Source organism: Astatotilapia calliptera, chromosome 2 (genome assembly GCF_964374335.1).
Source record: "Astatotilapia calliptera chromosome 2, fAstCal68.1, whole genome shotgun sequence".
Lineage (NCBI taxonomy): Eukaryota > Metazoa > Chordata > Actinopteri > Cichliformes > Cichlidae > Astatotilapia > Astatotilapia calliptera.
The window spans coordinates 38,386,295-38,412,374 of record NC_137423.1 but is presented as its reverse complement, the minus strand read 5'-3'; the positions used below and the strand labels follow the sequence as shown (position 1 = coordinate 38,412,374).

Here is a 26,080-nt window from a genome sequence, read left to right as displayed (position 1 = left end):
ACAGAGATATTATTGGGGCTATTAGAGTTGTCCTTATGGAGAAATGAACTACACACTTACCAAGTGCTTCAGGGATGTGTGTGGTGGCCTTCTTGAGAAAATCAGTGATGTGGACAGGATCTACAAGCATTTCTAAAAGACACAGAATGTTTTTATGTTCCTGCAGCTCCAGTCATGCTCATTCATGCTGCACGCAATGATGTAAATATAAAACAGGTTGTATTTCAGACCTAATACAGATTTTTATGATATATTGAATTGAAATTGCTAATTCAAGCAACCAATGATTTATAAAGAAACATCCTGAAAAACAACAGGGGTGCACAAACTTTTGCATACCACTGTACATATACAATGCACAAAAGACCTACTTATATACAATTATACCTTACATTACAACATTTTGAGTCCTTGTTCCTCACTACATCACAGTCATGATATCATGACATCTATAAATGATTTATTTATTGCACATGCTAGGTAACAACTAAGTAGTAAAGTTGGATCTTACGTGATTTTTTGATCCGGATGGCTTGCCTGTGGGTTTGTAACTCCCTTTTGCTCTTCTTCATTTCCGACTGAAGAGCAAATAAAGTCCCCTTTAAAGCCTTACGGGAGGCTCTGACCTCTGGCAGTTGTGCATCAATTAGAAATTTCAAGAACGCCCTCACATTTCCAATCCGAATCCTTTTGGTTGTCACGGCATGTTTATTCAGATAAGTTGTCCATCTAAAAAAGCCCCACAAACAAACACAAATCAGTAATCACTTTAGTATTATTGAGATTACTGGACTAATATATCACAGAAATTTGTAAAAATGTACTCAGTCAGTCTTTCTCTGTTGTCCATAAATGCAAACATCATTGCAGGGAGTTGATTGTGAGACATGAAATATGCCCAGGCACGGACATATTGGACCCGTTGTTTGGCGTTTTCGACGTCCTTTTTACTTGTTCCACAAATGTGTTGAAACCAAGCATTCAGGACTTTCTCTGTTTAAAATAAAGTGTAGTAACAACATAGCAATTAGAAGTGTCATGACAAACTGATGAAGTACAGAAAACATACTTCTTATTCAAGTGGTTGACAATGATATTTGGAAGATATTGCTAATTAGTAGTATCTGTTTAATTAGCGGGATGTGAGTTCCAAAATAGAACAACCAGTTCTAAAAATTCACATTACACTACACAAGAAACAATATTATTGCCAAAGAATTCATACCAAATTTAGGAAGCCGGGCTGTTGGGTCACGTTTACTTCTTTCAAATTTCTGGCGCTTTGGGGGGCTGAGAGGTTTGAAGCCAAGTTTATCCTTAGTGGATTTCAGACTTTTCAGATTCCTTTTCAGGAGTTGAAGTAACAAATCCAGTTCTTTGCACTTTTTGCAATTCTGATGTTGGACTTGAGCATCATCTGACTGATTGACAGGGGAATGGACTGAGCTGTCTTCTCTAATCTCTGCAGATTCTTCACGGGTATCACTGCTATCACTTTGCTCCTCTTGATCACTGCTTTCAGTCAGCTGCTCTATGTCCAGTGAGGTCACCATTGGAGGCTGTGGATTTGAACGTCTGAGAGCTTTGAGGGCTTTCAGATTAGCCAATCGTTTCGCTGTCCTTATTACTTTCTTGTGATCTGATTTCTGAAAGGGTATAAACAATAGAACAGCAATGTTTGAGAAAGTTAGTGAAACATGTCACATAAGAATGCATTCTAATTTAACAACAAAATGTAAGCTATACAAAACACTAACCTCAATCTCACAGTGGACATTTTCCAAGTGCTTGTCCAGTCTTATACGGTTTTTAGCTTTACATACTGGACAGTCCAGCCTGCCCCTGTAACTGCATATCACATCCAGTTTGACAAATGTAACTACAACTACCACTTTAAATTGTTGCAATGTTTTTTCATATACTGTATGACAGTGACTTACACTGTAGAGCAGTAATTTAGCAGTAAATGTAATTCTTCTTTGTTTACAACATGGTGGTATTTTTTTTAAATGCTGCCCAACTGCAACATATGGAATCAAGCATATTGGGCATTCTGTCATCTGACGTGGCATTTTTCCTGTAGAGAAGAATACACATCAGAACAGGTGAATTATTTGTTGAATTATTTATAATTTTTTGTCTGCAAATCTTCAAATTGAGGTGTACACTTTTCAGTACTTGACCAAATATTAAAGGAATTAAAAGAAAACCTTGACATAATTAAAAGTCTACCACTTTTAATAGGGGGATTAAAATAATTTGAAAGTCTTTAGTAAGTGTTTTTAAAGTTTTGATCAGGTATTATGTTTCTAAAATTAGTATTTCCGCTAAAACAGTATTTCTGCAAAATCATAGTATTTCTGCTATATTATAGGAATTGTACGCAATTATGGTATTTGTGCCAAAGCATACTGTTTGTGACCAAACAGAGTATTTCTGCTATATTCTAGTATTTGTGCTAAATCTTAGTTTTTCTGCTATTCTATAGTATTTCTGCCAAATCATAGTATTTGTGTCAAAGCATAGTAATGTAACATAGCAGAAATACTATGCTTTGGCACAAATACTATGAGTTTGCAGAAATACTATGAAGTAGCAGAAATAGTATGATATGTATTCACATCATGATATGTATACTAGTATGTATGTATGTATACTTATAAATTCATGATATAATTACAAAATAATTAAAAAAAATAGTTTTACTGGGGAAATATGTTGTTTAAAATTTTAGTGTTATGTATTTAATTCTTGGAACAGTTATTGCTTTGGATACAAGACTGTGAAGAATTAGGGAATCATATTTAAGGACTGGAAAAATTGGAGATTTGGATGGATGAATAATTGATTTAAATTTGACTTATTTTGAAACAAATTTCCAAAAATGGATTCAGTTGGATTAATCACTGGAGAGCCCTTCAGCAAGACGAACTGTTGAAAAAAGATGTTAGTGTTGTTAAAGAATTTAAAGAGTTGATGTCTCTATGCGCTGATTTCTGTATGTGTACTTATTTATTGTAGGGCATTTGTTCCTTTTTAATTTGACAAAAATAATCTGCCTAGCAGGCAGCCAAAGCCTAAAAAACATTTTTCAATCAAAATGATATGCAGATAGTACGATTAAAATAAATTCAATAAATGCTCACAGACAATTACATAGATCTTAATGTGTGGTGCTACAAGGTATAAAAGTATGAACAAACATAAAATAAAAAAACATTTTGTTACTGACTTCTTTCTTGACTGTGACAATATTTTACTGTTCACTGAGGAATTATGAAAGGAAACCTAGAAAAACGAAAATACAAATAATGGAAAACATGGAATTGTTTTTTAAACATTAGTTATTTACATTTAATAGTTGAAATTATAGTATAGTATATACTATATACTATATAAAGTATAAAATTATAGTATAGTATAGTAAATGTTACAAAAGACATTAGGAATTGGGATCTTACAGTTGGAAGGAGTTAGTGAATTTTATCGCAACTTACCTCTATGTAATTCCACAGACTTCAACTGACAGCACTAACAGCTCTGCACATAACCTATGGGGAGCTTAGCCTTCAGATTGTCAAACCTATCATGCCATCTGCTTTTATCATGTGATTTCTTACCAATAGCGTATATCTGAACTTGGAATGGAGGATGATTCGTTTGGAATTTTAAATGTAATTAATGTAATTGACATGATGTTGTAGAGACCCACCCTTTGGCACATCCCAGCACACCCACTCACTTCACCAGATGCACCTTGTTTAGTTCTCTCACCTTTGATTGGGTGTGGTGCTTGTCCTCGATTGCAATCACCTGTCACACATTATATGTCACACATTATATAAGGACTGCATTCACTTTTGGCTCACTCTTTCTTCACTTCCACACGGGGCGGCAGCTGAGGTGAGGTTCTATTTGGGTTTTATTTTTATGTATTGTTTAAGGGAATGAGTAACTTAAATCTGTTTCCCTGTTTTCTTTCAGCTGTGGCAGTCCATGTGTGTCTTTGTTTCCTTCCTTCTTTGCCTTATTTATTTGAGAATAAAAGGAGAACCCTGAGAATAATTCTGAATTAGATGGCTGCTTTTTCTTATTCTAACCGGATTAGCCCATGATGCTGATTGCTTCAGCCCTGAACCTTCCTTCCTTCAAAACACATGACAAACATCATTTGCATATCGTTCTTTGGGAATGTTCTTAGTGCGAAGTATCCCACATTTGGATTAATAAGTTATATGATAAAACAAGGTTCAACTTCAAACCTAGAACTTCTTTTTACCATTTATCGCTTTTGTAAATTGGCAAAGAATAAATAAATAAAATTCCTCTTCCACCCGTAAGGGCGATCTATCCTTTGCATATATATGTGTGCATATATTTGTGATGTGTGTATATATATATATATATATATATATATATGTATGTATGTATGTATGTATGTGTGTGTGTGTGTGTGTGTGTGTGTGTGTGTGTGTGTGTGTGTGTGTGTGTGTGTGTGTGTGTGTGTGTGTGTGTGTGTGTGTGTGTGTGTGTGTATATATATATATATATGTATGTGTATATATATATATGTGTATATATATATATGTAAAAATTCCTCACTTGCCCCTGTGGGCGGTTAATCGTTCAAGCTCGGGTCCTCTACCAGAGGCCTGGGAGCTTGAGGGTCCTGCGCAGTATCTTAGCTGTTCCTAGGACTGCGCTCTTCTGGACAGAGATCTCCGATGTTGTTTCCGGGATCTGCTGGAGCCACTCACCTAGCTTGGGAGTCACCGCACCTAGTGCTCCGATTACCACGGGGACCACCGTTACCTTCACCCTCCACATCCTTTCGAGCTCTTCTCTGAGCCCTTGGTATTTCTCCAGCTTCTCGTGTTCCTTCTTCCTGATATTGCTGTCATTCGGGACCGCTACATCGATCACTACAGCCGTCTTCTTCTGTTTGTCTACCACCACTATGCGAAGGTGGCCACCACCATTTTGTCCGTCTGTATCTGGAAGTCCCACAGGATCTTAGCTCGGTCATTCTCCACCACCCTTGGGGGCATCTCCCATTTTGACCTCGGGACTTCCAGGTTATACTCGGCACAGATGTTCCTGTACACTATACCGGCCACTTGGTTATGGCGTTGCATGTATGCCTTGCGTGCTAGCATCTTGCACCCTGCTGTTATGTGCTGGATTGTCTCAGGGGCATCTTTACACAGCCTGCACCTGGGGTCTTGCATGTTGTGATAGACCCCAGCCTCTATGGATCTTGTGCTCAGAGCTTGTTCTTGTGCTGCCATGATTAGTGCCTCTGTGCTGTCTTTCAGTCCAGCTTTGTCCAGCCACTGGTAGGATTTCTGGATATCAGCCACCTCCTCTATCTGCCGGTGGTACGTACCGTGCAGGGGCCTGTCCTTCCATGATGGTTCCTCGTCTCCCTCCTCTTTCTTGGGTTTCTGCTGCCTGAGGTATTCACTGAGCACTCGGTCAGTTGGGGCCATCTTCCCAATGTATTCTTGGATGTTCATTGTCTCATCCTGGACTGTGGTGCTGACACTCACCAGTCCCCGGCCCCCTTCCTTCCGCTTAGCGTACAGCCTCAGGGTGCTGGACTTGGGGTGAAACCCTCCATGCATGGTAAGGAGCTTTCTTGTCTTTATGTCAGTGGCTTCTATCTCCTCCTTTGGCCAGCCTATTACCCCAGCAGGGTACCTGATCACGGGCAGGGCGTACGTGTTGATGGCCCGGATCTTGTTCTTACCATTCAGCTGACTCCTCAGGACTTGCCTGACCCTCTGCAGGTACTTGGTGGTTGCAGCCTTTCTAGCGGCCTCTTCATGGTTCCCATTTGCCTGCGGGATCCCCAGGTAGTTCAATCCCCTCAGTTCTGACTACCTTCCCTCTCTTTGTTACCATTCGACTACACTTCTCCAGTCCGAACGACATTCCAATGTCAGTGCTGTATAGCCTGGTAGTGTGGATCAGTGAATCGATGTCTCGTTCACTCTTGGCATACAGCTTGATGTCATCCATGTACAGGAGGTGGCTGACAACTGCTCCGTTCCGTAGTCGGTATCCGTAGCCAGTCTTGTTAATGATCTCACTGAGGGGGTTCAGGCCTATGCAGAACAGCAGTGGGGACAGAGCATCTCCTTGGTAGATCCCGCACTTGATGGTGACTTGTGCTATGGGCTTGGAGTTGGCCTCTAGTGTTGTACGCCACATCCCCATTGAGTTCCTGATGAAGGTTGTATGGAAGCCCCAAACGCAATTTCATTGTTCTTGACAATGACAATAAATAAATAAATACTAAAAATACTAAGGCTCTTGTACAATTCTAGGCATTCCAGTATCCAGCTGTGGGGCATTGAGTCATAGGCCTTCTTGTAATCAATCCAGGCAGTGCACAGGTTGGTCTGTCTGGTCTTGCAGTCTCGGCTGACTGTTCTGTCTACCAGTAGCTGGTGTTTTGCGCCTCTGGTATTTTTGCCAATTCCTTTCTGTGTCCCGCTCATGTATTGACCCATGTGCCTGTTCATCTTAGCCGATATGATGCCTGACAGGAGCTTCCATGTAGTACTGAGGCAGGTTATTGGTCGGTAGTTGGAGGGGACCGGTCCCTTCTTGGGGTCCTTGGGGATCAGGACCGTCCGACCTTCGGTTAGCCATTCCGGGTGTCTCTCGTTAACTAGCAGCTGGTTCATTTGTGCTGCCAGACGCTCGTGGAGTGCAGTCAGCTTCTTTAGCCAGTAGGCGTGAACCATGTCGGGCCCTGGTGCTGTCCAACTCTTCATACTGGAGACCCTTTCTTGGATATCTGCCACTGTGATGGTTACTGGACCCTGTTCAGGGAGGTCGCTGTGGTCTGCCCTCAGATCCACTAGCCACTGAGCATTGCTGTTATGGGTTGCGTCCTTCTCCCATATGCTCTTCCAGTATTGCTCCGTCTCCAGCCTTGGTGGTGCTGTTCTCTTATTATTATTGTTCCCTTGCCACTGAGAGTACACCTTTGCTGGTTCTGTGGAGAACAGCTGGTTGATTCTTCTGCCTTCTATCTCTCTGGTGTACCTCCTCAAGCGGCTGGCCAAGGCTGTGAGTCTTTGCTTGGCAGTTTCCAAGGCCTCAGGTATGGACAGCTTGCTGTATTTCTTATGCACCTTCTTTGTCGCACCTTTCTGCAACTCCGTTAGTTAGCTAACCTCCCTCCGTGCTACTTTGATCTTGCCCTCTAGCCTCTTTCTCCATGGAGGGTACTGCCCCTTGTGGCTGTTCAACTTGTAGCCAAGCATCTCACTGATCACTGCTGCCGTATTGTAGATCAGCTTGTTAGTTTCGGTAATCGTGGTTGTAGGTATTGTCCGTAGTGCTGCATTAACATCATCTAGCAGACCTTCTGAGGGTACTTCACGTAATCTTGGTAACCGGCTACGGGGGATCCAGGTTTCAAGCTTGGCCATGATCCTATTTTCAGGTCAGTTCCTCTCGCACTCAACAGTCCTTCTCCTATCGCACTTGGGGCTATGTACCCAATCTCGGGTGGGTACATGCTTCCAGCTCCCGTTGCTTCCAGCTACCATTTTTCCTCGATGACAACTCGTACCTTTCCACTCCCCTTTTTCTCCCTCCTCGCGCTCACAGACCCATAAGGTGTATGGCAGTCCATTCTCCCTGCAACACGGACTACACCGCCCATGATGCTACATTCTTCAGAGCTATGCTTGTAGCATTCTGCCTATTAGCTTAGCACAACAACAACAACAACAACGAAAAGGCGCTCTCTCACCCAGGAAACACACAGTCACAGAGAGAGAGAGAGCGCGTCGCCCTGTAACCATGGCAACCGTAACGCTGCCGCCTGGAACAACAGAACGTAGCTGTCAAACAAAACCCAAACAGTCCTGACCCGCGACAAAATGAAACAGGAAAGTACCGCAGTGTAATCCATTTATTTCAACAAAGTAACTGTATTCTGAATACCACCTTTTTAAACGGTAACTGTAACGGAATACAGTTACTCATATTTTGTATTTTAAATACGTAACGGCGGTACATGTATTCCGTTACTCCCCAACACTGCTCGTATACGTATACATATACTACACGTATACGTATACATATACGTATACCAAAGCAGACATGACGCCAGACCACCAACCTCTGACTCTCTCCCCCACCGATGTAGGAGCGGTGCCGAGCAGGATCAATGTCCACAAGGCTGCAGGCCCTGATGGCATCCCCGGGCGTGTTCTCAGAGCGTGTTCTGGGGAGCTTGCAGGAGTGCTCACAGACATATTCAATCTGTCCTTGGCCCACGCTGTGGTACCGGCCTGCTTCAAATCCACCTCCATCGTCCCGATACCCAAAAACTCCAACCCATCTTGCCTCAATGATTACCGCCCAGTAGCACTCACCCCCATCATCACTAAGTGCTTAGAGCGACTGGTCCTAGCACACTTCAAATCCTGTCTCCCCCCCACCCTGGACCCCCACCAATTCGCATACCACCAGAACAGGAGCACAGAGGATGCAGTCTCCATCGCAATGCACTCTGTCCTCTCACACCTGGACAACAACAACACCTACGCCAGAATGCTGTTTATAGACTTCAGTTCAGCATTCAATACAATCCACCCCTCACAACTCATCAGGAAACTGACAGACCTGGGCATCAGTTCCCTCATCTGCAAATGGTTACTGGACTTCCTGACCAACCGCCCCCAACATGTCCGGCTGGATAACCACTGCTCATCTACCATCATCTACCACGTATACGTGTATGTGTATACATATATGTGTAGTATATGTATATATACTACACATATATGTATACACATACACGTATACGTATTCATATAGACATACAAATATATTTGTTTAGCCTCCCTGTACAGAGGATGGCTTTATCAATCCTTAGAAATGGTTCCCATCCACTAAGGGGTGAATTTCAGCTTCTTTCCTCAGGAAGGATGTTTCTGTTTCCGAGATGCAGGACAAAGCGTTATAAAAACAGCTTTGTCCCTGTTGCTGTCACTGAATTAAATAAGAACTGTTTTTGAATCAAAACATTAAAATTACTATATGCTACAGTGAAGTTTATATTTTTACTAGGTATGTGTGTTTTTGAAGGGATGCCAAATGCTGTCATTTTTCTGTATAGCAAATTTACCTTGCCTATGGGTATAAATAAAGTTACTTTGACCTTGACCTATATGTATACACATACATATATACATATACACATACACGTACACACAAACACGAACACATACACACATACACGAACACATATACGTATACACATATGTGTATATATATACATATATATTAGGGGTGCAACGACACACAAAATTCACGGTTCGGTTCGGTTTGATACTTGGTGACACGGTTTGATATTTTTTCGATACAAAAAATTGTTCATGCCCTTTTAATTTATCATTTATTAAAATTATAAATATATATTTGAACTCAAAAGTACAGTTTTTAAATTTAATGTTGCTGAAAAAAAAGAATCTATCTGATCGAGATAGATCTTTGGAAAAGAGAGTTTATTACAGAGAAATGGCTCTTTCCAAAATAAAAGGTATACTATACGCTTCTTCTGGGCTATATTCTCAGAAGCATATTAAACATATCAGGTCCCCATAAGGAGATTCATGTGCTAACAGCTGTCTAAATGACTCGGGTAAAGTTTGTAGCATGCGTGCTTGTTTTTTTTGTCTGCTTCCACTTGTCTTTGCACTAGGATGATGTCGGCGTAAATGTGCAGTCATATTCGTTGTGTTCCTACTAGTGCTGTCAGCGTTAATCACGTTAAAATGACATTAACGCCATAACGTGGCAAATCTCTGTTAACAAGATTGCCCATGCTTGGGGCTGGACGTTAACGAGCTAACTGCGCTAACGCACTAGTTCCCACAAATTGAGCATTGCGTGGCACATCCGACATACTGTTTTACTTTTTTCCATGATGCGCTTACCATCAGGGTCATACTTCACATGAAAACCAAGATAGTTCCAAACACCAGATCTGAATGAGGGTGGGGGAGGTTCAATTTCGGGTTGCGTTGAGGCAGTTGCCATGTTGCAATGAGTTTAGCTTCTGTCTTGCTAGCTTGCGCTGCGCTCAGTGGATCTGCACTCAACAGTGCAGCCTAGGCGGAGTAGTCGAACGCAGATCCACTGAGCGCTCAACACAGACAGCATCGTCAGAAGAAAGGTTGATAAAATAAATTAAAAATGTTGTATTGTTTGATACATATGCGTACTGAACCGAAAGCACTGTATCGAACGGTTCACACACACACACACACACACATACACATATATACACACACACACACACACACACACACACACACACATACAAACATTTAAATTTTAATTGATTTTAATCAATAAATCAATAATCAAAACCCACCCCTACTAGCAGGCAGGGTGTCATGGTCCTGGGTCGGTGACCCAGCGCTTTTAGTTATCATTTTCTAGTTTATGATGATGATGATTATTATTGTTTGAGTTCTGTGTGTTATATTTGGTCTGCCTTTGAGTCTGTCTCTGTCTATGGTGTCACCCCATCTGTTTGTGAATCTGTCTGTTTAGTTCAATGTCTTGTCTGGTTCCATGTGTCTGAGTTTCCTGTTTTATTGTGAAGGTTTGTGTCGTATGTGAGTGTGCTCAGTTTACGTTTCCCCTGTCTCGTCAGCTGTGATTTCTCCCAGGTGTGTTCCCCTCCTGTCTCTCATCCCTTGATTACTGCCATCTGTGTATTTAAGCCCTGTGTTTCTCTGTGTCAGTGTCGCGTCGTACCCTCAACTAGCTGTGTGTTCTGCTTCTATGTTCCTAGTGTTTGGTCTCCTGCTCCAGTTTAGTGTTTCTTTCCAGTGTTTCAGTCCTTGGTTCCTCTGTTCTGACTTTTGGGTTTTTTTTGGTGAGTTTAGTTTGTACGAGGTTTTTCCCAGCAATAAAGCTGCGCCTTAAGTTTCACTTCCGTGTCTGAGTTCTGCATTTTGGGTCCACCACTCCTGCTTGCCTGCCACACAGCGATTCATGACATGGGGCATACTTGGAACGCCATAACCTACTACTACTACTATGTGCTACTACTGCACATTCACCCAGTGTATATACTATATATATATATATATAATGTTCTTCCTCTACACCCCCCAAATTTTTGCACATGTCGAGGAGCGTGTCAGGCTACATTTCACTGTGTGTTATACTTGTATAACTATGCATGTGACAAATAAAGAACCTTGAACCTTGAACCAATTGGCTGGAAAACTATACAGAAACATCTGTGCTGAATACGGCCTGGAAGTCCCAAGGTCAAATTGGGAGACTCCCACTGGGGTCGTGGAGAATGACCGAACTAAAATCTTGTGGGACTTCCAGATGTAGATGGACAAAATGGTGATGGCTTACTAACCAGACATAGTGGTGATGGAATAAAAGAAGAAGACAGCTGTGATAGACGTAGCATTTCCGAATGACAGCAACATCAGGAAGAAAGAAACTTGAGAAATACAGAAGTCTCAGAGAAGAGATCGAGAAGAATGGTGGGTGAAGGTAACAGTGGTCCTAGTGGTAATCGGAGCACTAGGTGTGCTGACTCTCAAGCTAGGCGAGTGGCTCCAGCAGATCCCAGGAACATCATCTGAGATCTCTGTCCAGAAGTGCACAATCCTAGGAACAGCCAAGATACTGCGCATGGCCCTCAAGCTCCCAGGACTCTGGTAGCAGATTTGAGCTTGTAGGATAGACCGCCCTTATGGGCGAGAGGGGAATTGTGTTTTGTTTTTGTTTTTTGTTTTTTTTGCCATTTTCAAATGTGATTTATGCTAAAAAGACATTCTAGGTTCAAAATTTAAACTTGTTTTATAACATGAGTAATAAATTCAAATGAGTGATACTTCGCACTAACAACATTCCCAAAGGAAGATATGCAAATTATGTTTGTTAAGTCAATTACATTATTTACATTTAAAATTCCAAACGAATCATCCTCCATTCCAAGTTCAGATATACGCTATTGGTAAGAAATCACATGATAGAAGCAGAGGGCATGATGGGTTGGAAGATCTGAATGCTAGGATCCCCGTAGGTTATATGCAGAGCTGTTAGTGTTTCAGTTGAAGATTGTGGAATTACATAGAGGTAAGTTGGGATAACATTCACTAAGTCCTTCCAACTGTAAGATCCCAATCCCTAATCTCTTTTGTAACATTTAAATAGTAAAATTCCAACTATTAAATATAAATCACTAATGTTTAAAAGATTTTAATTTCCCTGTTTCCCATTATTCTTATTTCGTTTTTTCATTTTTTTAGGTTTCCTTTCTTAATTCCTACGTGAATGGTGACATATTGTCACAGTCAAGAAACAAGTGAGTAACAAAATGTTTTTATTTTGTTCATACTTTTATACCTTGTAGCACCACACATTAAGACCTATGTAATTGTCTGTGAGCGCCCATTGAATTTATTTTAATCGTACTATCTGCGTATCATTTTGAGTGAAAAATGTTTTTAGGCTCCATCTGCCTGCTAGACAGATTATGTGTCAAATCAAAAAGGAACATAGCCCTACAGTAAATAAGTACACATACAGAAATCAGCACATAGAGACATTGACCCTTGAAATTCTTTAACACTAACATCTTTTTCAACAGTTCTTCTTTGCTGAAGGGCTCAATCCATTTTTAGAAATTTGTTTAAAAATAAGTGAAATATAAATCAATTATTCATCCATCCAGATCTCTAATTCTTCCAATTCACTTCAATTCAATTCAATTTTATTTATATAGCACCAAATCACAACAAAAGTCACCTCAAGGCGCTTCATAGATACAGAGAAAAACCCAACAATCATATGACCCCCTATGATCAAGCACTTTGGTGACAGTGGGAAGGAAAAACTCCCTTTTAACAGGAAGAAACCTCCGGCAGAACCAGGCTCAGGGAGGGGCGGCCATCTGCTGCGACCAGTTGGGGTGAGAGAAGGAAGACAGGATAAAAGACATGCTGTGGAAGAGAGACAGAGATTAATAACAGATATGATTCAATGCAGAGAGGTCTATTAACACATAGTGAGTGAGAAAGGTGACTGGAAAGGAAAAACTCAATGCATCACGGGAATCCCCCGGCAGCCTACGTCTATTGCAGCATAACTAAGGGAGGATTCAGGGTCACCGGGTCCAGCCCTAACTATATGCTTTAGCAAAAAGGAAAGTTTTTTTAAATATCATTCCCTAATTCTTCTAAATCTTGTATCCCAAGTAATAACTATTCTAAGAATTAAAAACATATCACTAAAAGTTTAAACACCACATTTCCCCATTCAAAGTAATTCTTTAATTATTTTGTAATTATATCATAAATTTAGAAGTATACATCTTAACCTTTAAGAATTTAAGATTAGACCATGAATGTGTTTTGAACATACTGTATGCAAATTGTTTTACAAGTCAAACATTATTTTGTAGACAGATAGATTTGTCTTTTGGACATGAAGGGGAGTTAAGCTCAACAGTGAGTACATTCATGAACACATTAGTGTGACTACTTATTTACGCATATATTTCTTTATCAAAACGTATACTTATTTTTTTTAAAGAGACAGCTCAGGGCTCTAGAGTGCGACCAATTTGGTCGCAAATGCGACCAAATTTTTCAGTGGTGCGACTAAAAATAAATATTTGGTTGCACAGGTGCGACCAACTGTTCCGGTAACAAAAAAAAAATCTCTGTAACTCTCCGTGTGGTCAACAACAGACACACATTATGCCCCTATCGTGGACTAAACCAATCAGAGATAGTCAGGGGCGGGACCTCTCTGATTGGCCGTGGTCCAGTTGAAAGTGCAGGTGGAAGAGAGAGGTGAGTAGCTTGAATAAAGCGATATCAATTCATTAACGGATTCCACACAAAGACCTAAACACGGAGCAGACCCAACACATCAGAATCAGCTTCGTCTTTCTCGGCTTTCTCACCCGACGGCCCGAACACGGACACGCTGTCGGAGATTAGCGATTCTTCGGGTCCGCGCTGTGTTTACGTCTTTTTGCGCTGATTCTGAGCTGCAGGTTTTGCCTCTCTCCAACCAAAATTCACCGAGCCAGCAGCAAAAGAAGCAGCAAAAGAAGCAGCAAACTGCGCTTCACATTTGATCAATGTCGTCATGAATTCCCTCTGACTTTTGCTGTTTTGCTTCCACCACGATAAAATCACACTTCCTGCACAGCTCTCTCTCTCTCTCTGTACTTCAGGAACAGTTTCCCGTCTCAAATCTGTTTTCTGCATTATTCATTCGCTTATTACCCACCAGTCTAGCGTTGTTTACAGCGCTTTTTCTTTTTTCACTTAAATGACCTTGGACAAGAAAGCCTAATTTCTGCTGTTCAATACTGAAGAAATTTTAATTTCTTAAAATTATGCAAAATTGCAGAATATTGCAGAATATTTTTAAGGTTATCTGCTATAAAAAGCCAGACCAGGAAAATCTCCTTCATGTTTTCCTGTGTTTTATTCTCAGTTACTTTCACACAAAGGCCTCTGCTGTGATGTTCACAATTATGATGAAGTCAGTACTGATAAATGATCAGAATTATAATATTTCTGACTGTCTGAGGCTAAATTGAATCAAATCAGGACTTTGAGAACCGGAATTGAATGGATTATAGAAATCAGTGATGATACTCAGCCCTAGTGAGCAGCCTAGGCCTGAGAGAAGTGGATGTAGCTGTGGGTAATAAGAAAAGATGAAAAGAACTATTGATAACTTTTTTGTTAAGTTAAGGCCTGATCTGTCTGAAATTCATAGCCAGTGCTCTGACACGGTGCCATCAATATTTGAATGCTGAAAAAGCACAGTGTATCCAGAAAACACATTATATGCTGCAATAAATGCACTGCCCAAGTGTCCCCTCTCCCCACGGCCTTTCAGCAGCAGACAGCAGCAAACAGGTCGTCAGAGGAGGCCAAGATGATGATTAAGTTTAACATTTTCTACAATATTGACAAAGCACTTTAAGCACAAGTTTGTTAGTTAATAATTTAGAAAGTAATATTGTCTGTATGGACTTCCCCCCCCCAAAGAAAGTGCACATGTAAAACTGCGGTGTTAAGCGATGCGGTTGAAAAATTTGAGTGCGCCTAACTTTTGTGCCGGTACGCCTAAATTTTTAAAGTTGGGCGCCCATGTCAAAAAGTTAGTCTAGAGCCCTGCTGAGCTTTTTTCAAATAGTTAACAACTGTCAGCAAATATACTGCCTTAAAAATTTTAATCACCTTATTTACGTTTAATATAAATACACTGAAGTTTTAAATCGTTCAGCATTGCCTGCACCTTCAGAGGATTTATGTTTACATGGATTTTAAAATAATTGTTTATAACATTTAAAAAACGTTTTAAAAATCTATTTCATAAAAGAGAGGATACTGAATTAAAACTAAAACTATGTATGAGGAGCTACCAGTATTTGTGTCACGGGACCGAGTGGTCTGTACTGAACTGGACTCAGGCGCAGAAACCCAGAGCAGAGACAGCAGATGGTGTAACAATATTTTATTAGGCTTAAGTGCTAGAAACGTAGAAAGGACAAAAACAATAAGATGTGGAGTTTGATGTGGCGTGGCCTGGGAAACGTGGCTAGGGTGAGGGAACGGGGCCTGAGATGCAGAGTGGAGCTGAGCAGGGAACAGTCACACTGAAGAGAGAAGACAGTGGAGTTAGGGAGGTAGTGGAGGTAGCTCTGAAGTGGTAAGTTGTAAGTATAGCAATTCTTACTTGCAGTAGGGGACACAGAGTGTTGAGAGGGGAGTGACGAGAATCCAGGGGAGCTGAATGGCGTGGCAAGGCTGACCTGAGATCTGGGGTCTTCAGATGGAGTGTGATGGCAGGCAGGTGAGGCACAGAGTGATTTTCCAAGTGATTGCTTGGTATCATGAGTCCGGAGGTAGAGCGTGAGCCAAGGTGAATCCAGCAACTGCAGCACAAGAAAGTCTTGTTAACAAGATAACCACAGCGAGAACTTGAAGCATAAGGGCCTGTTACCAACATGGGTTGATGACGAACTGGCAGTGAATGAACATCAATGTGCGGCTTAAATCCCTCTGGCTTGATTGCCTGCAATTGGCTCCAGGTGTGTGGGAACTGGAGGAGGTGGCCCTGTCCAGGGGCGGATCCCATGTAGGTTCAGGAGCCTTATGAAAATTCCAGCCACCCACCACAGACCATCAAAATTTGCTACACTACCAGCAAGGGAATTTTCTTTAGAATACGCATTCCTGACAGAAACACACCTAAATAAATAAATGAATCTCACCCCAACCATTCGTGGCAAATGGCCGTCTCTCCCCCGTCCTGCCAGATGTTTTGTCCTTTTAAAAGAAGATTTTCCTTTCTCACTTTTCACAATTGCTCCAAGACAGTAGGAACAGTTACTGACCAAACTAAATTAAATAAATACAATATACTATATGGTTACTAAATATAACAGAATAGCTCTAATAGGTACAAATAGTTCTATAATAAAAACCTCAATACACTGCACAAATTAAATATATATAGTTGACATTGAGGTAATGTAAAGGTGTAAAATTTCCCTTTCTGTGTAGAGCATGTGCAGATAATAAGGCTGTATAACTATGGCAGTGTGTACTGTGCTTTAGTTGGGGAAGTTGCACAGAGATATCGAAAGGCAGGAATTATTTCTTGTGTCGTTCAGTGGTGCATTTGTCAGCCTTTCACTGAGCGTACTCCTGTGACCAGCACGTCATGGAGTGGCTGGCATTGTCCAGCATTGTCCTTGTTTCGGACACCATGTGCCTCACCCAGACCAGCCTGAGGGACTCCGACTCCATCCTCACAACATTACTGGCCTTGTGGACCAGTTTATTGAGCCAGTTGACATTTGCAACCCTCAACCTGTTGCCCCAGCATGCAACAGCAAAGAGGATGGCACTGGCCACAACAAACTCATAGAAAATCCTCAGCCACCTCAAAAAAGTTACTTGGGCCCTCTAGAGTGCAGTAGTGTTTTCTACCCAATCCATTTTTTTTCAATGTGTATTTATATTTACAGTGCTCAACCCCTTGGATAGAAACAGGAATCACAAGTTTCCTGGTCTTCAGTCAATTATTTGGTCTTTCTTACACTGAACAGCAGAATCATCTGCAGTTCAATGTGACAAAAGAGTGCACCGGCACCCAGCACTCCATCTCATCACCCTCAATGATGCATTCAAAAACTGCAGAATCATGAGAAAACTTCTGAAGATGGCAGGTCTCTGTGCAGTGGCTGAAGTTTGAGGTGTAGAGAGTGAAGAGGAAAGGGGAGCAGATGGTCCCTTGTGATGCCCCTGTGTTGCCCATCATTTTGTCAGACACCTTGTGTGGAAGATGGCTTTGTTGTGGTCGTCCTATCAGGTAATCAACAATCCAGGACCAAGGGTGGCCTTACAAGGCCGTAGCCGATTTATGAAGATTATTGTAATATTCCGTTCTCAAACTTACGAATAACGCATTCTTAATCTGCTTCGTGAGCCACCATTTTCTTTATTGCCGCTCGTTCAGTCCAACATAACACACCCCCACTTACATAATCCGACGCGCCCCGCTGCCACTACGGCGAACCACAAGGGGCAATCAGCACAGAGTGCAAACATTATGAACAATACAACATCTCCCTTTTTTTTAAATGTCCGCCAGTTATGCAGCTGGTGTGCATTTCAAAATAGAGCATCCTGAACATGACGATAAGCAACAGTTTTTCAACACTGTCATGTGTAAAATTACTGCGTCATGAGAACAACAACAACAATGCAACACAGGATATGCACTCATTAGTACATCGACATTCGACATGTTTATCCCTTTTGTTTTTCTTAGGACAGCGATCCGCCTACACCCTTTACAATCACAAGTCAAAGATGACCCTTGGTTTGACCACTCGTCCTGATCTGGTGGTCAGTACAGAGCTAGTGTCCATGGTTGGTGTTTCAGTGTCTCTAGATGGTGACAGGGGCTCTGCTTGTTGTTGAGCTGCACTATCAGGCTGGGTTACCAGATCGGGTCCTGGTGCTGAAGGTGCCGGTGACACCTTAGCACCTCTCAGGTGCCGTTGGTTATGCTGTATAGTCTGTCCCTCGCCAGTGTGGATCACAAAAGAGCGGGCAGTTTCTGCAGGTCGGATGATGACAGCCGGTTTCTAGCGTCCGGACTCAAGCTGAAAGCGGATGTGGTCCCCCTGCTGCAGCCTCGGTAGTGGTGTGGCGCAGCGATTGTAGTAATGCCTCTGATGCTCTTGTCTTTCCATCTGTGTTTTTTGCACAACCGTCTGGCTTATGATGCGAGGTACCAGCTGGTATCCGGTGATGGGAAGCACTGAGCGTAGACGTCGACTCGTGAGGAGCTGCGCAGGTGATCTGAAGCTGTCAACTGGCGTGTTCCTTTGCTCCAATAGAGTCAAGTAGGGATCTACTCCCTGAGTATGAGCTTTATCCCGAACTGATTTGGCCGACTTGACTGTTCTTTCGGCAAGGCCGTTGCTTTGTGGGTACAAGGGGCTTGAGGTCGTGTGGACAAAGTCCCATGTAACTGCAAAATCCTTGAACTCTCGAGAACTGTACTGTGGGCCGTTATCTGAGATAAGCTTCTCTGGTATACCGTGTCTGGCGAATATGGCCTTGAGTTTTTTGATGACGGACCCTGCAGTGGTAGAGAATAGCCTTTCAACCTCAAAGTAGTGGCTGTAATAGTCCACAACTACTAAGTAGTCCACGCCATGTGAAGAGATCCGAGGCCACGGCCTGCCATCGTCTCTCAGGAATCTGGTGTGGAATGAGGGGTTCTTTGGGGTTCGCTGCGCACCTCTCCTGACATATGAAACAGTTTTCCACCGTGGCAAAGATGTCCTTGCCCATGCCTGGCCAGAAGAGGGCATCCCTTGCTCTCTGCTTACTCCTCTCAATCCCCATGTGCCCAGTGTGGATTCTCTCCAGCATATTGTTTCTTAGGGCTGTTAGCATTATGATTTTGTCACCTTTGAAGATGATGCCATGGAAGTGCGAGATTTAATCTCTGAAATTCCAGAAGTCCAAAAGGGTTTTAGGGCATTTTTTCCTGTCCTCAGGCCAGTCATCATGCACGGTTTGCTTCAGCAGGGTGAGCTGCGGGTCGCGTCCTGTTGCAGCCTGTAGTTCTGAAAGCTTTTTGTCACTTACTGGGAGGCTGTTTATCACTGAGTGGACCTGGTCCTCCATGCCTTCGCTTCGCCTTTTTTTTTTTTTTTTTTTCGGCCCAAAACATACTGGTAAACTGGTGTAAACAAATTAATCTGGATTTTCAGTAGCTTGCTACCGTAGGCAGGGAGGGACATCGTCTACTGATCTATCATGGAACTCGACTTGTAATGTATTGAATCTGTCTGAATTATTTTGCCCCACGGAAAAGCAAGTGTGCCTATTAGAACGGGGCTTAACCTACATACCAACTCCAAAATCATATGATAGGCTTGGTTTACGGAGAGATCTTCATTTATATCATAGAAGAATCAAACTTATGGATTACTTTTCACAAACCAATTATAAAAACAGAGGTAATACAGAGGCAAAGTTTACCTTGCCGTCTCACTGGGAGCCAACATGGGAACAGATCAGTGGGGAGGTGAAGGAACTCATACAGTCAGACATCCATAACTTTCATCAGTTTCTTCCGTTCATAGATGGAGGGATGGGACGAGCTGAGGAGGAGAGGGAAATAATTAGGGAGCTGCGGGAAAACAAAAACATTGTGATTAAACCTGCAGATCAGGGCAGTAAAATTGTCATCATGGACAAACAACAGTATGTAAGGGAGGCACACAGACAACTTGCAAATACCAAATATTATAGACCAATTGGGGAGAGTTTACAAAAAACGTCCCAAAGTCAGATTTATGCCATCATCAATCGGCTATATTACAAGAAATATATCACCGCTAAACAGCGTGACTTTTTGTTTGGACCTACTTCCCCTCGTGAGAGACAATTTTATTTGCTACCTAAAATCCATAAAGAACCGGAAAGCTGGCCAATACCACATCGGGTACCGTCGGGCAGACCTATAGTGTCTGACTGCAATAGCGCCACTTATAACGTCTCCCTGTATATAGATCATTTCCTGGGTCCTCTCTCTACTAAACATCCGAGCTACTTGAAAGACACCTACCATTTTCTGGAAGTTGTTAGACGATTAGTGCTACCCAGCAATGCTCTGTTATTTACAATTGACATTGAGAGCTTATATACAAACATTAATACGGATTTAGGCTTAAATACAGTACGAAACACCTTTCGTAGGAATCCGGATGCTCAGAGACCGGATGAGGAGGTGTTACAACTTTTAGAACTTTGCCTGAGGTGTAATGACTTTGAGTTCAATGGCAATCGATATCTGCAGGTGGAAGGAACTGCAATGGGGCACAGATATGCTCCCTCTTATGCCAACCTCTATATGAGTGAATGGGAAGCGGGTGCGTTGAGTAAATGCCGATGTAAGCCTCTTTTTTATCTTCGGTTTCTTGATGATATTATAGGAGCCTGGTCACATAGCAGGGAGGAGTTTGATGAGTTTATTAGCGTGTTGAATAATCATCACGGGTCGATTAAAGTAAAGTATACATTAGACGCAAATGAGGTCAACTTCTTAGATACAACCGTTTTCTTCGAGCAGTTAGATGAACAACAGAAGAAAATACTTACTCGGGTATATTTTAAACCAACTGACACCCATGCACTTCTTCATAAAGCTAGCTATCACCCCAAACATACATTCAGGGGAATTGTGAAATCGCAGATCATTAGATTTTACAGAATCTCCTCCCGTGAAACAGACCTCCAGAAGTCCATTATGATTTTGTTCCAAAGCCTCAGACGAAGGGGGTATTCAAAAAGGTTCCTGAGAACAATTAAAAGTAAGACCTTATTGGAATTGGGTTCCAGAGAGGCAGACATTCTCTCACCCCAAGTAGTTAGTCAGGGACAGGGCGGGACAGAGGAGGATAAGGAAATTTTACCGCTGATCACAATGTACTCTACCTCATACTTACCTTTGAACAGGACTTTCAAAATGAACTTTAATAGAGTCCTAACTGATACACCCCCCTTCCAAAACTGTAGAATAATAGTGGCCAACAGGAAAAATAAAAACCTTAAAGATATGTTGGTTAGAACCAGACTTGGAGGCCACCGACAGGGAAGAACACAAAGCTTAGACCAGCATTTTTTAAATGCAGGGCAATACCTGTTCAACCCACATGGTGGTGCTGGAGCTCCAATTCTGGACAACTTTACACCTAATAGTAGAAATATAGTTTATGGTATCATTTGTGAACAGTGTTTGTTAATATATGTCGGGGAAACGGGTCAAACGCTGTTGGACAGATTGAAACAACACTTGTATAGCATTAGGATAAACAGGTTGAATACTCCCTTAGTCAAACACTTTCAAATCCACTTACCAAACTCCTTGGGTATTCTGGGACTGCAATCCTGTGCATCATGGACGGAGGGACAGAGGAGGAGACATGAGGACCTGTGGATCAGAAAACTAAACACCAAAGCTCCTTTTGGGCTAAACTTCAGATGACATCAATGAATGTTAACTTGCTATTCTCTGTTCTTGAATGTGACAATAAAGATAGTTTTACTGCAGTAGTGTTGCCAGGAGTGTTTAAGCATTTACTTTATTTAAATTACAATTTTAGGATAACCTGTATGGGTCTTACCATGTTATGATATTATAGTCACTTATCACAGTTGGTCTCATTTCCCAAAAAAAAAAAAATTTAAAACTTACCTGTAATACTTACCTTGACTGCTATATTTCCTCCAAGGAGAGGCATCTAGGTCTGGAAGGTGTGAACTCCAATTGGAGCCTGATTTTTTCTTGTGTTTTTTTTCTTATCTGTGGGAAAATAGCATTTAAATACAAAACATGAGTCAACTGTAAATACCATTAGGAAGACTGATATCATATTAGTATATATACACATATATATATATTTAAATGTGTTTGTTATTTTTTGCAAATATAATGCAATAAGGCATACAGTAAGACCTACCAGGGAACCGATGGAGAATAGAGGCCTCAAGTACAGGGGATACAGGAATAAATGGGTGGAATACTATGAACCTCTGTTGCCAGTGCACCTGAACCGTATTGACGGAATAACAAAAGCTCACGTTCCTAATACCTAACCCCTGTGATGTTGTTTATTCTATTACTCTTGTTTTCTTCTGCTTGCTTTCTTTTTTCTTTCTCAGCAGGTGATCCAGGTGATTGATATATGCATTTTTTTTCTCTGCCCGTTCTGTTGGTTTTTGTCTTTTGCCCTTCTCCCCCGTCCCTCTTCTCAGCTGTTTCTCTTTCCCTCTTTCTTTCTCCCCTTCTTTCCCCCAGTCAAGTCTGTCCCGTATTCAGTAAGTGAAAATAAAATAAACAATAAAAGGTGAATCAAATGGACCATTACGGCAAGGCTGGGATGGTCAGTTTGGTAAAGTAAATCCGTTGGGCATCTTTCTTTGCCTTTAGACAACAATTCTGATGCAAAAGAGCCAAACGGGACAGGCCAAAAAAAAAAAAAAAAAAAAAAAGTCAGCGTTGATCAGCGCAGTGTCCCTGGCTTTGTAGTCCGTAATGGTGCGTAGTCCGTGCCACATACTCCGTGTGTCGCCCTGATGGAAGTGGGACTCCACACGTTCCCGGTACCGGCGTTTGGCATCTCTCACCGCGCGCCGTATGAGGCCGCTTTGTAGGCGCTCATATCGCCAGTGGCGAGACCCGCGTTGTAGGAGGCGGTCCTGGCGTTTACTGCAGTGCGGATCAATCTGTCCATCCACGGTTTCTGGTTTGGGAATGTGGTGACTCTCGCAATGGGGAGGGAGGGATTAGGTGTAGCACACTTATATATAATTTTTTCAGGAAGATAGTTCAGATGAGGTTTTATTGGATGCATTATTTATGAAAGATTTTATTGGTCCTTTAACTTTTTCCCCCTTGTTTTGTATCTGGCCTGGCTAAACATAGACGCCTCCACCACACGGGAAGATATATGACACAATCAAGGTAAATCACAGTCTAAACAGACAAACTATAGGGGAGATGATGAGAAATGTCCCAAATTGGGACAGGGCGGTCCAAATATGAGTAATATCTCATGGTACCGCACAGATCCCCTTTAATCTAATACATTAATAAAGTGATACCTTAATTGAGGCAGCATAGTTTAAACTAACATTGCTGCCACTGAAAGAATTAGTCATGGAGTCGTGTGGGTGTATTATTAAAGGAGGATGCTGCCACATTGAGCAGAGGGCTAGACTGTCTTAAGGGATGTAATTTGGCTAGTTGGCCTTTAGGACCACTTAGGACGAATAAATCTAACTGAAAATCGTCCGGTAATGAATATAGTATCCAGATTGACAGCTTCATCAGAGCGGGTCTTCTAGATCTACACAGGACGGCCTGGCAGATATTGGAGGAGTGATTTTTTTGTTGAGGGAATATGTGTAAAGTTTTTTAATGCAATTTGGTGTAAAGAGGGATGAGATAGCTTTGTTTTTATTATTTATTAACAATTTTATCCAGTTTTATTGTTTTTATAGTTTTTTCATAGTATAAATGTAGCCAGCATTGGAGGCTAAATTCTGATACTGACGGGTGGGCTGATCTTCCCTTACTTAGGAAAGTACTAACATTGAGGTGTGAATAAAGAGTTCAACTAAAACTAATGTAGTGTGAGTGCTGTGTTTACTAACAGCTGCATGGACTCTGGTGTTTACTAACACACAAATAAAACAAAAAATGTCATAAAAACCTGAATTCTGTGAGGGTGAGATTCCCCTCATAGAGGTGAGGGAGGATCGGCTCACCTGTTGGAGATAAGTCTAGTTAATTCTTTTTATGTTTTGTGCTTATATATTAAGCATTTTAGATTTTTTCCCTACTGGTTGCATTAATAGAAAATGGGGACAAAAAGCGCTGTATTCCCCTTATATTGCACACATAGTAAGACTCGAGCATCAGATGGCTAAGGCTGACACAGCAGGACGCAGGAGTCAAACAAAGGAGGAACATATAAACAACACTGGGACATTGAAGGGAGAGTAAGGGTCCAGTCGGCCGCTAGGACCGTGCACCTAAGCTTAAAAAAGCATAACTAAGCCACAATTCCCTAATACCTAACCCTAACAGTGTTATATGTTTAAAAGTAATCTAGTCAGTTTTGAAGATTAACAAAGACTAACACTGAGCAGTGCTGATTTTCTAACACTGGAATATTTCTAACATTTTGAGTTATTTTCCAGTGTTAGAAAATCAGCACTGCTCAGTGTTAGTCTTTGTTAATCTTCAAAACTGACTAGGTTACTTTTAAACATATAACACTGTCAAAAGTGTTAATTTAACACTCAGTGTTGTATTTAACACTCAGAGGAGTGGACCCATATAGACACTCTCTAGTGTTAATTTAACACTGGAGATTTTGCTGTGTACAGTATTTAGATTTACAAACCAAACTGTTGTCCTTTAGAGATCTTTAAATACATATACATGACAAACACTCATCAACCACAATATTGAAACTATTGACAGTAACCCTAACGCTCCAACATGGTTTTTGTTATGGACTAGCTGCAGTTAGCACACAGGAATAGAGAAAAATACATTATCCTTATATTGCTAAACCCACAAGGTATGAAAGGCCAAAGTCAAATTTATTTATATAGCACATTCAACAACAACAGCAGCAGCACCTAGTGCAGCACCTTGGTTGAGCAACCAAGGTGCTGTACAATTAAGATAATCAAAAGAAATAAAAACATAGGAAGACATGATAAAAATTAAGAAAAAGAATAATAAAATTAGAAGATTTGAGTAAGAAATAAGATAAATTAAAGCCAAGGAATAAAGTGGGATTTCAGGCAGGTTTTGAAAGTGTCTAATGTTGGGGAGGTCCTAATGTGAAGGGGCAGTTTGTTCCACAATTTAGGAGCAGTCACAGCAAAGGCCCGATCTCCTCTGTGCTTTAATCTGAACCTCGGAACAGCCAGGAGCATTTGATCCACAGACCTCAGTCATCTTGCAGGAGTGTACCAGCTCAAAGATCAGAAAGGAATGAGGGTGCTGACCCTTAAAAACAAATAATAAAATCTTAAAATCATTTCAAAAACTAACTGGCAGCCAGTGTAATGGTGAAAGTATGGGAGATATGTGTTCTTGCTTGCGTGTGCCAGTTAGTAACCGTGCTGCAGGGTTTTGGACCAGCTGCAGATGGCTAACTGATGACAGATGAACACCAGAGTAAAGACAATTACAATATTCGAGTCAAGATGAAATAAAAACATGGATAGCCTTCTCAAATTTTCTGAAACAGAGAAATGGCTTCACTTCAGCAAGTAGCCATTCTCTTTCAGTACAAAACGTCATTGTTCCATGTGTTGAGGGTTTGTTTTTTTTTCATTCCTTAATGATAATTTTGCTAAGTTTTTACCAATTTATGTATGTTAATGTGTGGAAAGCTAATTAACAACTGCCAGCGCACATGCAACTGTGTAAAAATAGTTTGACTGAATTAGCAATTTTCTTTTCATTCAAGAATTGTAGCATGTGCCAGTATCGGTACTTGTAAAAGAACAAGCAAAGCCACATGTGAATGCAAGATGCAAGCTGTGACTGGCTACTTCTATACTTCTGACACACCACCAAGCCTGTTTACTCAGAATGCACAGGAATTTGGGCATCAACAGGACACAACAGCTCGGCACGCATGACATGGCCTCATTTTGCTTCAGTTAATGTAGAACTGTACAAAAAAGCAAAACTTTTTAAACACACAACTAAAACTTTTTCTAAGGAGGCCTGATTTAATCTTACTGTCACTGCCACCAGATATTTGGTCAGAGCGCCAGACACTCATGTGTGACTGAGGCGATAAGAAAAAAGACAAGACTCATTCAGACCACACAAACACATTGCTGCTGAATTGTTGCTGAAATGTGGTGGTGACTACTAAATGTTGCTGACTGTGAAACATCGACCATAAACATGCAAA

At 41.4% G+C, this 26,080-nt stretch overlaps 2 long non-coding RNA genes across 2 annotated transcripts; one reads left to right on the top strand and one right to left on the bottom strand.

Moving 5' to 3' along the window:
• The first annotated feature begins 1,888 nt into the window (after positions 1–1,888).
• On the top strand, positions 1,889–4,066 carry LOC145420549 (uncharacterized). The gene is made up of 2 exons (XR_013901872.1): positions 1,889–3,903; positions 3,985–4,066. It is a non-coding gene; the product is annotated as an uncharacterized LOC145420549 (long non-coding RNA).
• Positions 4,067–15,537: 11,471 nt separating this feature from the next.
• LOC113009067 (uncharacterized) lies at positions 15,538–23,382 on the bottom strand. The gene is made up of 3 exons (XR_003270112.2): positions 19,608–23,382; positions 15,775–15,973; positions 15,538–15,694 (listed from the first exon to the last, which is right to left on the bottom strand). It is a non-coding gene; the product is annotated as an uncharacterized LOC113009067 (long non-coding RNA).
• Positions 23,383–26,080: the final 2,698 nt, after the last annotated feature.